At 39.4% G+C, this 12995-nt stretch overlaps 1 long non-coding RNA gene across 4 annotated transcripts in view; it reads left to right on the forward strand.

The window, feature by feature from the left end:
* Positions 1–12995, forward strand: part of LOC115866635 (uncharacterized) — an 85950-nt gene that overhangs the window by 5361 nt on the left and 67594 nt on the right. The window contains exons 3-5 of one of the 4 annotated variants that reach the window (XR_009559795.2): positions 162–270; positions 4665–4771; positions 7898–8072. This is a non-coding gene — a long non-coding RNA (uncharacterized lncRNA). Of the gene's footprint in view, positions 1–161; positions 271–4664; positions 4772–7897; positions 10006–12995 lie in introns of those variants that run through there. The other 3 variants (XR_009559794.2, XR_011376899.1, XR_011376900.1) reach the window with 3 other exon arrangements.

Genomic DNA, 12995 nt, shown 5'->3' on the forward strand with positions numbered 1-12995 from the left:
CCCGGCATGTACCCACCACACTGAATAGTCAGTTGGGCTTGATACCAAAGGGTAGCTACTTTAGTACTATACTATTATATTAGTTTCCCCACCTTCCCTGCCCACTCCCCTTTGTTTTCACTCCCGTTTCTCTCAAATTGCCTTCACGCTCTATTTTCTAGAGAACCCAAGCTAAAAGATGCGGCATCAGGAGTGTCCTGCAGACAATCGGGATGGGATATTGGAGTTGAGTTCCTCACTGATTTTGTGGTGATAAAGACCCAGGGCATGGTAAGTGGGACCATACAGTGATATCATAATTACTAAGCTTCCCACCTGTGGCCCATTGGGGTGCAGTGCACACAGACAGTGGGGCGCTGGAACGTGTGATAGCTGTGGTGCTTGAACAGTATGGGGATAATAGGATAGAATGGATTCTGTTGATGGAATTGTAAACCTTGCAAAGGAAAATGATACCTCAGGGCAGCCAACTGTCACCTTAAAGCACCCTGAGCAAGTGAGAGGGCCTCTCCTGGCAGTGTTTTAAAAGACTGATTTCCTATAGCCTAAAGCAAACTATACTAAGAATCAGGCCTGGGACCTGATTATAAGGGCAGCAGAGCTGAAAAAGCAACTAAATGCATAGACTTGAAGGGTCTCCTATGTCCACATTTAGTCCCTGAAAGGAAAAAGAGAGCTAAGACCTAGGAATGGGACATTTGAGTGGGTGACCCTGAGAATACTGAATCCCCCAATTCTCCCCTGTGGGACACTGGAAAAAATTTAGCAACTGGCTCTCAGGAGGGGGATGCAGGGAAGGGCCATATTTGTAGCATTCGCTAATTTCTTTTGAATAAACACTCACAACTTAATCAATTTCAAACTACCAACATAATGTCTCTAAGCAGAGTTGAGAAGAGATGCACACAATTGGCTCCTGAGAGTTGATAGGAGCCAGCTCGAACCCACCAGTGCCCTGAACCCTCTGGCTGGTAGAAACATCATCTCTTCTCTTGCCTGTAAATCATGCAGTGACTCCTGAAGCAAGTGGCTCTCCAAAGGGACTTGCAGCCATTTGCCAGTGTAACTATGCCCTGGAAAAAAAGAAATGCCCAGAGTCTTCAAGAACTGTTAGATACAGCATCTGAGCTAACACGATACCGTCCTGATTCTCCAGTTAGAATCGGGACCAATGGAATTTTGGCTCAACTCCAACTTATAGTAGGTCCAGTAGGTCTATGAACACATTCTGTGGTTAAGTCACTGAATGTATAATTAGGACAGATAACTCTTAACAAGTGGCAAAATCCTCACATTGGTTCCCTGACCTGTGGAGTACTAGCCATTATTTAGGATGGGCCACGTAGAGGTCCCTGAAACTGGCACTTATACCCCCAAGCCAGGAGAGTAATTTAGAAGGAGGACAGTATCTTAGAAAGAATTGTGAAGACTTACATCACTATCAAAGATTTAAAGGATGGAGAGTTGATGATTTCCATTATATCCTCATTCAACCAATTCTTCTGTCTGACCCCTGCAAAAGTGGGATCATGGCAGATGACAGTAGGCTACCATAAACTTGACCAGTTGATAGCCCCATTAGAAGTTGCCATGCTTCATGTGGTGTCTTCACTAGAGCAGATCAACATGGACTTTGGCATTTGGTATAGAGGTATTACTTGGTAAATGTGATTTTCCTGAGTTCCATCAGTAGGAAGAATCAAAACCACTTTGCCTTTGCATAGAAAGGATAGGAGTACACATTTACCTTCTAGCCTCAGAGCTCTTTTAACTCTGTCCTCTGTCCTGGTGAGCATGAAAGGGCAAGTAATCTAGATCAATGCCTCTTAAGCTATCTGTGGTGAAGGACCGTTTGTTTGTTTGTTTTCAATATGCTTGAAGTAGTACTTTTGGAAATTGCTGAACTTACCCGGTACATAACTTACTGCACATGCTAATCACCACATGAGTTTGACAGTAACGAAGATGATCTGTACCCTGTTCAATAAGATGAGTCTTCTGATCATGTTCTTGGAGGTCACAGCCATGGCAAATTGCTATAAAAGACTCTAAACCTAGATTTTCAAATTTCTCAATTTATCTCACCATGAGCCAGTAACCAAGAGTTTACCATCCAGCACCAGTCTGTAGACTGCACTTTGAATAGCACAGTCTAAATGGCCTAGTAAAACACATGCATGTTGCAGAACACAAGATAGACTCTAAGGTAATCCAAGAGCTTGCCACATCAATGAAGTTTTTAGGATTCCAATGTTCTGGGAATGCTAGGAATATCACCTTTAATGTAAAGAACAAGTTGTTGCACCTCTCACCTCTTACCATTAAGAGAAAGACTCATCACTTTACGGACCTCTTTGGAGTTCGAGGGCGGCATATACTGTCTCTGGGAATATAACTACAACCCATTTATCAGATGACTTATAATTGCTAGTGGGTGCCCAGAGACATCTCTAGATCAGGTCCAGGCTGCAGTGCAAGATGCCCTGCTACTTGAGCTGTATAATCTAGCAGATCCAGTGGGATGAGAGGTATTTGTGGTATGTGAATAAGTGATGTATAGTGTCTCTGGAAAGCCCTAGTATCAGTTATAGCCCTAAGTTTCTGGAGCAAGGCAATGTCTTCTACAACAGAGAATTACTATTTGAAAAATCAGCTGTTTTTGCTCCTGGGCCCAAATGCAGACTGAGTGCAGACTGAATGGGAGACCAAATGCCTAAGCAGTAGGAATAGCTCATGAGCTTATTATGATCCACTGAATTATAAGGTCTGGCAGGCACAGCATCAATCTGTGGTACAATGGATATGCTACATTCAGGATCAGGCCCAAGCAGAGACCAACAAGGCATGAGTAAGTTATGTGAACAGATAATCCTAACTCTTATATCTCAAACCTCTCCCTCAGTTCAGTCCTTTGGCCTAAGGGGGCTCTCTAAGACCAACTGATGGAGGAGGAAAGATCTTGGACCTAGTTTACATGCACTGCTTAATGCCCCAAAGTACAGTGATGATGAGAAATCCTCCCTTGGGCAGACTTGTGAGCAGTACACCTGATTACTTCTTAAGAGGAAGAAGTGGCCTGAAATGCGGATCTACATGAACTTCTGGGCAGAGATGAATGGCTTGGCTACTTGGTCAGAACCTGGAAAAAAATGATTAGAATGTTAGGGACAGTTTGGTCTGGAAAGCAGAATATGGATGGATCCAAGGGAGTGAGGATAAGGTGTTTATATCTTTGTGTCTCATGTTAATTTTCACCCGAGAGCATCTATCACAGAAGAGGTTCTCAGGCACCAGGTGAACAAGATGACTGGTCTTGTGGCATCAGCTAGCAAAAAGATCCCATGATAGAGAGGTCATGGTGGCAAGGATGAAAGTCTTGCATGGGTCCAAAAATATGGACTCCTCACCAATTCTGATCTAGCTAGAATTCCCAACTTGCTATTTGCAGAGACCAAAACCGAGCCATTGATACGGCATTACTCTTTGAGAAGACCAGTCAGCCACTTGTTGGCAGATTGATTACATTGGACCCGTTCTACCTTAAGAGGAGGCAGTGATTTCCTTATCAGACTAGTACCTAATCTGGTTATGAATTTGCCTTCCTTGCCCTCAGTGCCTCTGCCAGCACCACGACTCAAGAATTTATGGAATCCTGATATATTGACATGATTTCTCTCACAAAAATGGCTCAGATCAAAGGATCCATTTTATGACAAAAGAAGAGAAACAATGAACACACGACCACAGGACCCTATGGTCTTGCTGTGTGACTCATCTGTATTAGTTAGATCTTGTTGCATAACAAAACACTCCAGACTTAGTGCATGGTTGGGCACTGCCCTACAAAATACAATATAAGCAACAAACCAACAGCTAATATATGGTGCTGTGGCCCCCAACAACTAAAATATAAAGGTGCAAGAAATCAAGAGTGGAGATAGAATTAGCCCCTTGTAGTGGATGGATGCTGTTAGTGCTTTGCTTAAATCTACTGGCACACTCATCCCCCAGCTAACGTGAGTGTTGACTGAGAATTGTCCTCAACCAAACAGGAGTTGCCTCATCTATGAAATCTATACTCCCCGACCCCCAACAAACCTTAGCCAGTGATTGACTGACATGAGGGTACAAAAGGGTAGAGGAGAGACAGATGAAGATTATCATCCTTGGTGTTATCTTTATCAGCAGGGGGTTTAGCTTGACTCAACCTTCTTGCTGTAAGTCTTTTCAGAGATTGTGGCTGGACACCATCTTGAATAGGACTCTGTGACAAAATGGACTTGTTCCTTCCCCCTTAGGAAAGAAGCGAGGGCATGAGCTTCTCACAAAAACTGATGCCCTTCTTATAGTATGGGGGTGCATATAATGGGAAGGCATGAATGAAAATGAGTGGTGCAAGCGATGTATTTTATCAAACACTGCTTATGTACTCGGATGCTCTTGTGCTTGCTTCAGCAACACTTATACTAAAGTCAGATGCTCTTGGCCTCACTGGCTGCAGGGCCATTAGCCACTTGTTTTGTCCCAGGCAACACTGGCAACCAACTCCTGTGGCGTATACTGCTATGGCAACAGACTTCACATGAGCACAACCTAACGGTGGCTCACCTTATACCCAAACGATATATCTCCCATCTCCTATCCTGGAGTTTTTCTTTTGGCAGTGAGGCATGAGATGCTGCAGGACCAGGCAGTACCTACACATGCACAACCCAGAAATGTGGGAGATTTAATGTCTGAGAAGAAAAAGTTTGACAAGGGGATATAGCAGGTAAATTCTTTATCTTCTTCTTCCCAGAACTTTGTTCTGAGATTAGAGTCATTTACATTGTCTTTCGAAAGATGCTCTCATAAGACTGAGCAATTAGTTGTATATAATACCTACTGACGTCAAGTTCATAGAAGGAGCAATGAAGTGCATATACATGTAGGAAAAGGTCTCAAAGGATGAACAACAATGTACAGACAGAGGTTATTTCTCTTCATTCACTTTATTATTATTATTATTTTTATTGGGGTATACTTGTTTTACAATGTTGTGTTAGTTTCTACTGTACAGGAGTTCCCTGTGCTATACAGCAGGTTCTCATTAGTTATGTATTTTATTTTATTTTTTAATTTAATTTTATTTATTTTTTTATACAGCAGGTTCTTATTAGCTATCCATTTTATACGTATTAGTGTATATATGTCAATCCCAATCTCCCAATTCATCCTACCCACCCCCTTTTCCCCCCTTGCTATCCATACGTTTGTTCTCTACATCTGTGTCTCTATTTCTGCCTTGTAAACCAGTTTATCTGTACCATTTTTCTAGATTCCACATATACGTGTTGATATACGATACTTGTTTTTCTCTTTCTGACTTACTTCACTCTGTATGAGAGTCTCTAAGTCCATCCATGTCTCTACAAATGACCCAGTTTTGTTCCTTTTTATGGCTGAGCAATATTCCATTGTATACATGTAACACATCTTCTTTATCCATTCGTCTGTTGATGGACATTTATGTTGCTTCCATGACCTGGCTATTGTAAATAGTGTTGCAATGAACATTGGGGTGCATGTGTCTTTTTGAATTATGGTTTTCTCTAGGTATATGCCCAGTGGTGGGATTGCTGGGTCATGTGGTAATTCTATTTTTAGTTTCTTAAAGAACTTCCGTACTGTTCTCCATAGTGACTATATCAATTTACATTCCCACCAACAGTGCAAGAGGGTTCCCTTTTCTCTACACCCTCTCCAGCATTTATTGTTTGCAGATTTTCTGATGATGCCCATTCTAACATGTGAGGTGATACCTCATTGTAGTTTTGATTTGCATTTCTCTAATAATTAGTGATGTTGAGCAGCTTTTCACATGCCTCTTGACCATCTGTATGTCTTCTTTGGAGAAATGTCTATTTAGATCTTCCACCCATTTTTTGATTGTGTTGGGTTTTTTTTGATATTGAGCTGCATGAGCTATTTGTATATTTTGGAGATTAATCCTTTGTCCGCTGATTTGTTTGCAAATATCTTCTCCCATTCTTATGGTTGTCTTTTTGTCTTGTTTGTGGTTTCCTTTGCTGTGCAAAAGCTTTTAAGTTTCATTAGGTTCCATTTGGTTTTTTTGTTTTTATTTCCATGACTCTAGGAGGTGGGTCAAAAAGGATCTTGCTGTGATTTATGTCAAAGAGTGTTCTTCTTATGTTTTCCTCTAAGGGTTTTATAGTGTCTAGTCTTACATTTAGGTCTTTAATCCATTTTGAGTTTATTTTTGTGTATGATGTTAGGGAGTGTTCTAATTTCATTCTTTGACATGTTGCCGTCCAGTTTTCCCAGCACCACTTACTGAAGAGACTGTCTTTTCTCCATTGTATATCCTTGCCTCCATTGTCATAGATTAGTTGACCGTAGGTGTGTGGGTTTATCTCTGGGCTTTCTATCCTCATTCACTTTATTTTTATACAGTAAGTTTAGATTTGTACAATTCCATGTATTGTGTTTTATAATAAGAAAAAACTATAGTTTTTAATTTTAAAATATATACGATCACCATTGTGAGATTCTTACATTATATGTAAAGTTTTATAATATGAGTTCATCAGAGTTGCATATTATAATCACTAGAGCAACCAATCTCCAAAAAATGAAAAAAAGGCATAACTAAAAAACAAATATACTCTAATTAAAAAGTAGCAAATGTAAGGCTGGATAAAAAAGGAAGATATGGTGATATGCTTTTTACAAGAGATTTACTTTAAATATGAAGACACAACTAGGTTGAAGTGATGGACATAAACATGCCATGAAAACTTTAATCATAAGAAAGTTAGAGTGCCTATTTTAATATAAAAGAAAGTGGACTTCAGAACAAGGAGTTTTACCAGAGATGAGAAGGACATTTCATATTGATAAAAGGATCACTCAAGAAGATACAACAGTTTTAAATATGCATATGTCAAATATAGCTTCAAATTCATGATGCAAGAATTGACAAAACTAAAGGGAGTAGTAGACAAATCCTTAATTATAGTTAGCGATAATAGTACTTCTTTCACAGGAATTGATAAAACAAGTACACAAAAATAATTGAGAATTTTCCAGAGTTTTTGTATTGATCTCTAATTTCAATCTGCTAAGCTCAAAAAACATACTCTGTCTGATTTCAGTCATTTGAGATTTATTCACTCTTGTTTTATGGCCCAACCTGTGGTCTATCTTGGTGAATGTTCTATGTGCCTTTGAAAAGATGTATATTCTGCAGTTGTTGACTGTAATAGTCTGTAAATATCAGTTAGGTTAATTTTTATATACAGTGTGATGTAGGAGTTACGGTCCATTTTTTTCCATATAAATACTCAGTCATTTCAGTACTCTTTGTGAAAATCTTTATGAACAGAATATATAAAGAACTCCTCTAACTCAATAATAAAAAGACAAACAACCCAATTTTTTAAATGGGCAAAATACATGAAAAGACATTTCCCAAAGAAAGATATATGAGTGGCCAGTAGCACATGGAGAAATGTTTAGTATCATTAGACATTAGGGAAATGCAAATTAAAACCACAATGACATACTCTACAACAAATAAAGTGCCTAAAATTAAAAAGATGGCAACACCAAATGATGGTATGGATGTTTAGCAACCAAAACTCTCATTCAATTTATGGTGGGAGAATGTGGTACACACGCTCTTAAGATGGCCCTCTTTGATCCCTGACCCTTAGTATTCATGCCCTATGTGCTCCCCTCCCCTTGAATATGGTGGAACTTGTAATAGAATATGGCAATAGAATGTGGCAAAGGAGATGGGATGTACGTGATTAAATGTATTTGATTACATGATTACATTTTATAAGATTGTACCACTCATCTTGCTGGGGTCTCTTGCTCCTTTGCTGGCTTTGAGGAAGCAGCTGGCCATTTAAGGAACCCCACATGGTAAGGAACTACAAGTAGCCTCTAGAAGCTGAGGGCAACCTCCAGCCAACAGCCAGCAAGAAATTAGAGCCCTCGGTGATACATCCAAAAGGACGTGAATTCTGCTGACAACCACAGGAATCTGGAAGCAGATCCTTTCCCAGGTGAGCCTCCATATGAGAAAGCAGTCTTGTTCAACACCGTGATTTCAGCCTTGCAAAGGATAAGCTAAGTTGTTCCTGACTCACGGAAACAGGGAGATAATAAATGTGTGTTGCTTTAGGCTGTTAAGTTTGTAGCAATATTATTAAGCAACAATAGATAACTAATACAGACTATAAAATGGTACAACCACTTTGGGAGATGGTTTGACAATTTCTTAAAACATTAAACATACACCAACCATGTGACCCAGATATTCCATACTCAAGAGAAACATTAGTCGGGAGTTCCCTGGTGGTCCAGTGGTTAGGACTTGGTGCTTTCACTGCCGGGGCCTGGGTTCAATCCCTGGTCAGGGAACTAAGATCCTGAAAGCCGCACGGTGTGGCCAACAAAAAAAAATCCTGAGAAACATAAGTCCACAAAAAAGACCCATACATAAATATTCATAACAACTTCATTCATAACAGCCAAAAACCAGGAAAAAAATTTCCATCCATACAAGAGTAGATAAAGAAATTGTGGTATATTTATACAATATAATGAATTCTACTCAGCAATAAAATGGAATAAACTTTTGATAGACACAGAACATGAATGAATCTCAAAAACATTATGCTAAGCTAAAGAAACCAGACACAAAAGAGGTACAAACTGTATGATTCCATTTATGTGAAGTCCTAGAACAGGCAAACCTAATCTATGGTGAAAGAAATTGAACCAGTAGCTGCCTCTGGGGATTCAAGGGCAGGCATTGACTTGAAAAGGACACGAGATAACCTTCTGCAGTGATGAACGTGCTCCCTAGCTTGATGGATTACGCAGGTGTATGCATTTGTCAAAACATTTTAAACTGTACACATAAGAGCTGTGCTTATCACTATATGTAAATTGTACTTTAATTTGAAAAAAATAAAAAACAAAGGACAATGGAAATACCTGTTTGGTAAATGTTAGTGCATATGTCTCAAGCCAAATTATCCCAAGATGCTTGTAAAGATAAAGAGAAAAGCATAGACCATTTGCCATGTGGAGTCTGTAAGAACATAGGGTTCCAGAGGAAAAGGCACCTCTGATTGGTTCTGCTCTCTCAGTTGATCTTTGTGCCTGGAGCTTCATGGACTCAATCCACCCAGAGAAGATTGTTCCACCCAATGAATGCTGTGAACTCTATAGCCCATATTTAATCAATAAGTAGTCACAATATGACCTATACACAAACAAGGCTACTGAAATAACTTTATCATCCTTATCATGTGGTTACTTCAAACAAGATCTGACTTTCACCCATTAGCAGAGATAATACTTAATTCAAAATAATATTTGTTGTGGCACTGTGCCCAGCAATGTATGGAGATTAAATTATCAAAAGACCTAGGAGTGAAAAACTGTCAAGGACATCAAAAACAAGAAAAGTCTGAAAATCTGGCATCGTCTAAGGAGCCTAAGGAGAAATAACAACTAAATGTAATTTCATATCCTGGATGGGATCTTGGAACAGGAGGACATTCGGTTAAAAACCAAGGAAGTCTAGAGACTTCCCTAGCAGTCCAGTGGTTAAGACCTTGTCCTTCCAATGAAGGGGGTGCAGGTTCGATCCCGGGTCAGGGAGTAAGATCCCACATGCTGTGCAGCGTGGTGAAAAGATTAAAACAACAACAACAACCAAGGAAGCCTAAATAAAATATGGACTTTATTAATAATCAGAAAATATTGGTTCATTAATTGTAGGAAATGTCCTATACTAATGTAAGATGTTAATAATAAGAGAAATTGTGTGTAAGGGTGAGAAGATATATGGGATATCTCTGTACTATTTTCTCAATTTTTCTGTAAGTATAAAACTGCACTAAAAAATAAAATCTATTTTTTACAAAAAAGACCATGAGAACAAGCTTTTATATCACGGTAGGTAGGATCTGGGAAACAAGCACTGTAAGAGACTTATCCCATACAAAAGACTAGAGGACAGGTTTAAATCATAGGGTCAGAAGGAAAGGGGCAGCACGCCAGGAACAGAACAGTGGTTTAAATCTGTTACTGTCTCTACAAAGTTCCTTTCCTCCAAATTGTTACTTCGCTTGTAGCCAGCTTCAACCAACCTCTCCTCTGGCAGGTGCTACTGTTTCTGTTTTCACCCCCTGGCAATCTGGACATGAGACATCTACAAGTTCCCCCAAACAAATTACTGGCATAAAAATATTAACAAGAAATGTAGTTATTTTTGATGATTTTGTAGGGAAAATGGAGAAGACATTTATGTTGAACACATTTTTTCAACAATTTTTAAATCCCCTTTAAACTGGAGATTTATAAGGATGTTACTGGAACAATGGGGGAAATTTTAATATATACAGAATATTAGATATTGTATTGCATCAAGTTTAAGTTCCTGAGTAGGATAATTATATTGTGGTCACACAGGAGAATGGCCTTGTTCTTAGGAGACACATACTGAAGTATTTAGTGGTGAAGTTTCATGATGTCTACCTACAATTTTCAAATGGTCAGAAAAGTATACATGTATATATATATATATATATATATATATATATATATATATATACTTAAATTTTTCTATGTACTTTTTATCTGCTTATCTATATACAAAATGTGAATACACACACATCTATAAAAATGTACTCCTTCTCTGTCTCTATACACGTAATGGGTATACCAGTGTTCATTGTACTATTTTTGCAACTTTTCTAAAAGTTTGGTATTTTTCAAAATAAAACATTTGTGGGAATCTCCTTCAATATAGCTGTTCTCCAAAATGCACAATTGGCTCCCCACTACCAGGGATCTCTCTTGAATACTCTTTCCCCAGTCCTGCCCCATCTTTGATGGCTCTGGAGCTTTATACAAGATTTCTTTTTCCCTCCCACTGTCAGTAGATCTCTAAGGTAAATGACCAAGAGACTCTGATAGGTACGCATAAGTAAACAGAGTTTGACGTAATTACTAAACTTCAAGTCAGGATACCTGGGTTTACCTCTGCTGCCCATTTAAGTCCTTCTCTCCTTTTTCTCCTCTTCTGGAACACTTTTTTCCAGTAAGCCTGACTTCTTCATGTTGAACTATCTGTTCAGAAATTCCAAAATAGCACCCTTCACCCCCATGTCCCTTCTACACCTGTACACTTTGTTCCCCTTGTTATTTCCACCACAAAATGGTACCCCACATGGTGCAGTTTTTACCGTTTACAAAGCTCTTTCATGTATATTGACTCAATTCTCTCAATAATTCAGTGGTATGTATTTTATTAAACCCTTTTTACGATTGATTTGAACCTGAAGTTTGAAGAGGTTGTCCAAGGTCACACATCTACTAAATGGCAAAGCCAGAAATTCAACCTGGATTGTGATTTCAAATCTAACATTCTCTTTTTCTCACCTCAGATAAAATTCCAATTTCAGTGGTCTAGGGTAAAGTCTCCTTCCTGAATATGCTAGAAAAACAGGAAATCCCATGAAGTCAGTATGAATATCTTAATGAAAACAAAAGAGATGTTGGGTATTCATCTATTTTCTCTTCTTTCTTCTTCCTCTTGATTCTTTCTTCCTTCTCTTCCAGTTAGAAAGAGGATCCTTTCACAATGCCTCTCCTACTTCCTTTTTTCTTCCCCCAAACACCTTTTATTCTTTTGCTAGTTCAGTGGAGGCCCACATCCCACTCAGATCTGCTTCTCAACAGCAAAACGAGGTTAGGGGATGCTATTAATAAAAGTAATGGATTCATTTTTAGCTCACAAAACCAGCTGTGTTAGAAATAGTAACCTTATTTTCCTCTAAATTATTTTCTATTTAGAGCCCCTACCCTCTAAGTGGCAAAAATTTAAACTTAGTCAATATACACCCAAGAGATATATCTAATTTCTGGGGTGCACGTGGAGTGTCAGAGCATTGGGAGTTGTGACATCTGGTCCTTGACTGTTTGTTGTCACCTTGGCTTCTATTTAGCCATCCATCATCTCGTTTCATATTTGTTTACTGGACACACAGGCAACATTGCCACAATCCCATTTAAAAGGCCCGTGCAGGTTTGACAACTATCCTTTCAACTTCTCTACAGACTCTGGGGTGCAAAAAACTCATTCCATTGCCAAGCTGAGTCACAGAAACTGTGGGGTGCTACCTAAAGCCTCATACACTCCTGTGGCACTCTCAGGCCACAGAACCATCCAACTGCTTCCAGGCTACACTGTGACACATGGGACTCTGTAAGCTGTCTCAGACTCATACCCACCACACAGTCCTTCGGTCTCTGAGATCTTGGGTTTCCTTGGGCCTCTTTCTAAGAACACGTCTAGATTACCTCTCCTCTTGGTTCCCACAAACTTACCTGGTGTTTCTATCATTTCACTCCTCCCCACTGGGGCAAGATCAGTCCCCTCTTCAGTGACCCACAGGGCAAGTTCTCCCTTGTTCCACTGCCATCTGGATTTTCCCTTTCCTCTCAACCCAGAAGATCTTTGATCTGAAGTCAGGAAGCTTTTCTCTGATTCATTATATTCTTTTACATAATTGCTTATGCTCTGAGTCCTCCTCACAGGGTTTATGAAGATTCAATGAGATATCTAAAAAAGTGTTAATCAAAAATGAGTTAAGGGGGCTTCCCTGGTGGCGCAGTGGTTGAGAGTCCGCCTGCCGATGCAGGGGACACGGGTTCGTGCCCCGGTCCAGGAAGATCCCACATGCCGTCTGGAGCCTGTGCTCCGCGACGGAAGAGGCCACAACAGTGAGAGGCCGCGTACCGCAAAAAAAAAATTTTTTTTAAATGAGTTAAGGGACATACCTGGTGGTCCAGTGGTTTAAAAAAAATGAGTTAAATTTGGCCATAATAGAATGTTTAAGTCACAAGGACTTTTTAATCCAGAGAAGTTTGTGAAAATAATTTTCCATTAAAAATATAATTTCTGAATC

Source organism: Globicephala melas, chromosome 18 (assembly GCF_963455315.2).
Source record: "Globicephala melas chromosome 18, mGloMel1.2, whole genome shotgun sequence".
NCBI classification, from domain to species: domain Eukaryota; kingdom Metazoa; phylum Chordata; class Mammalia; order Artiodactyla; family Delphinidae; genus Globicephala; species Globicephala melas.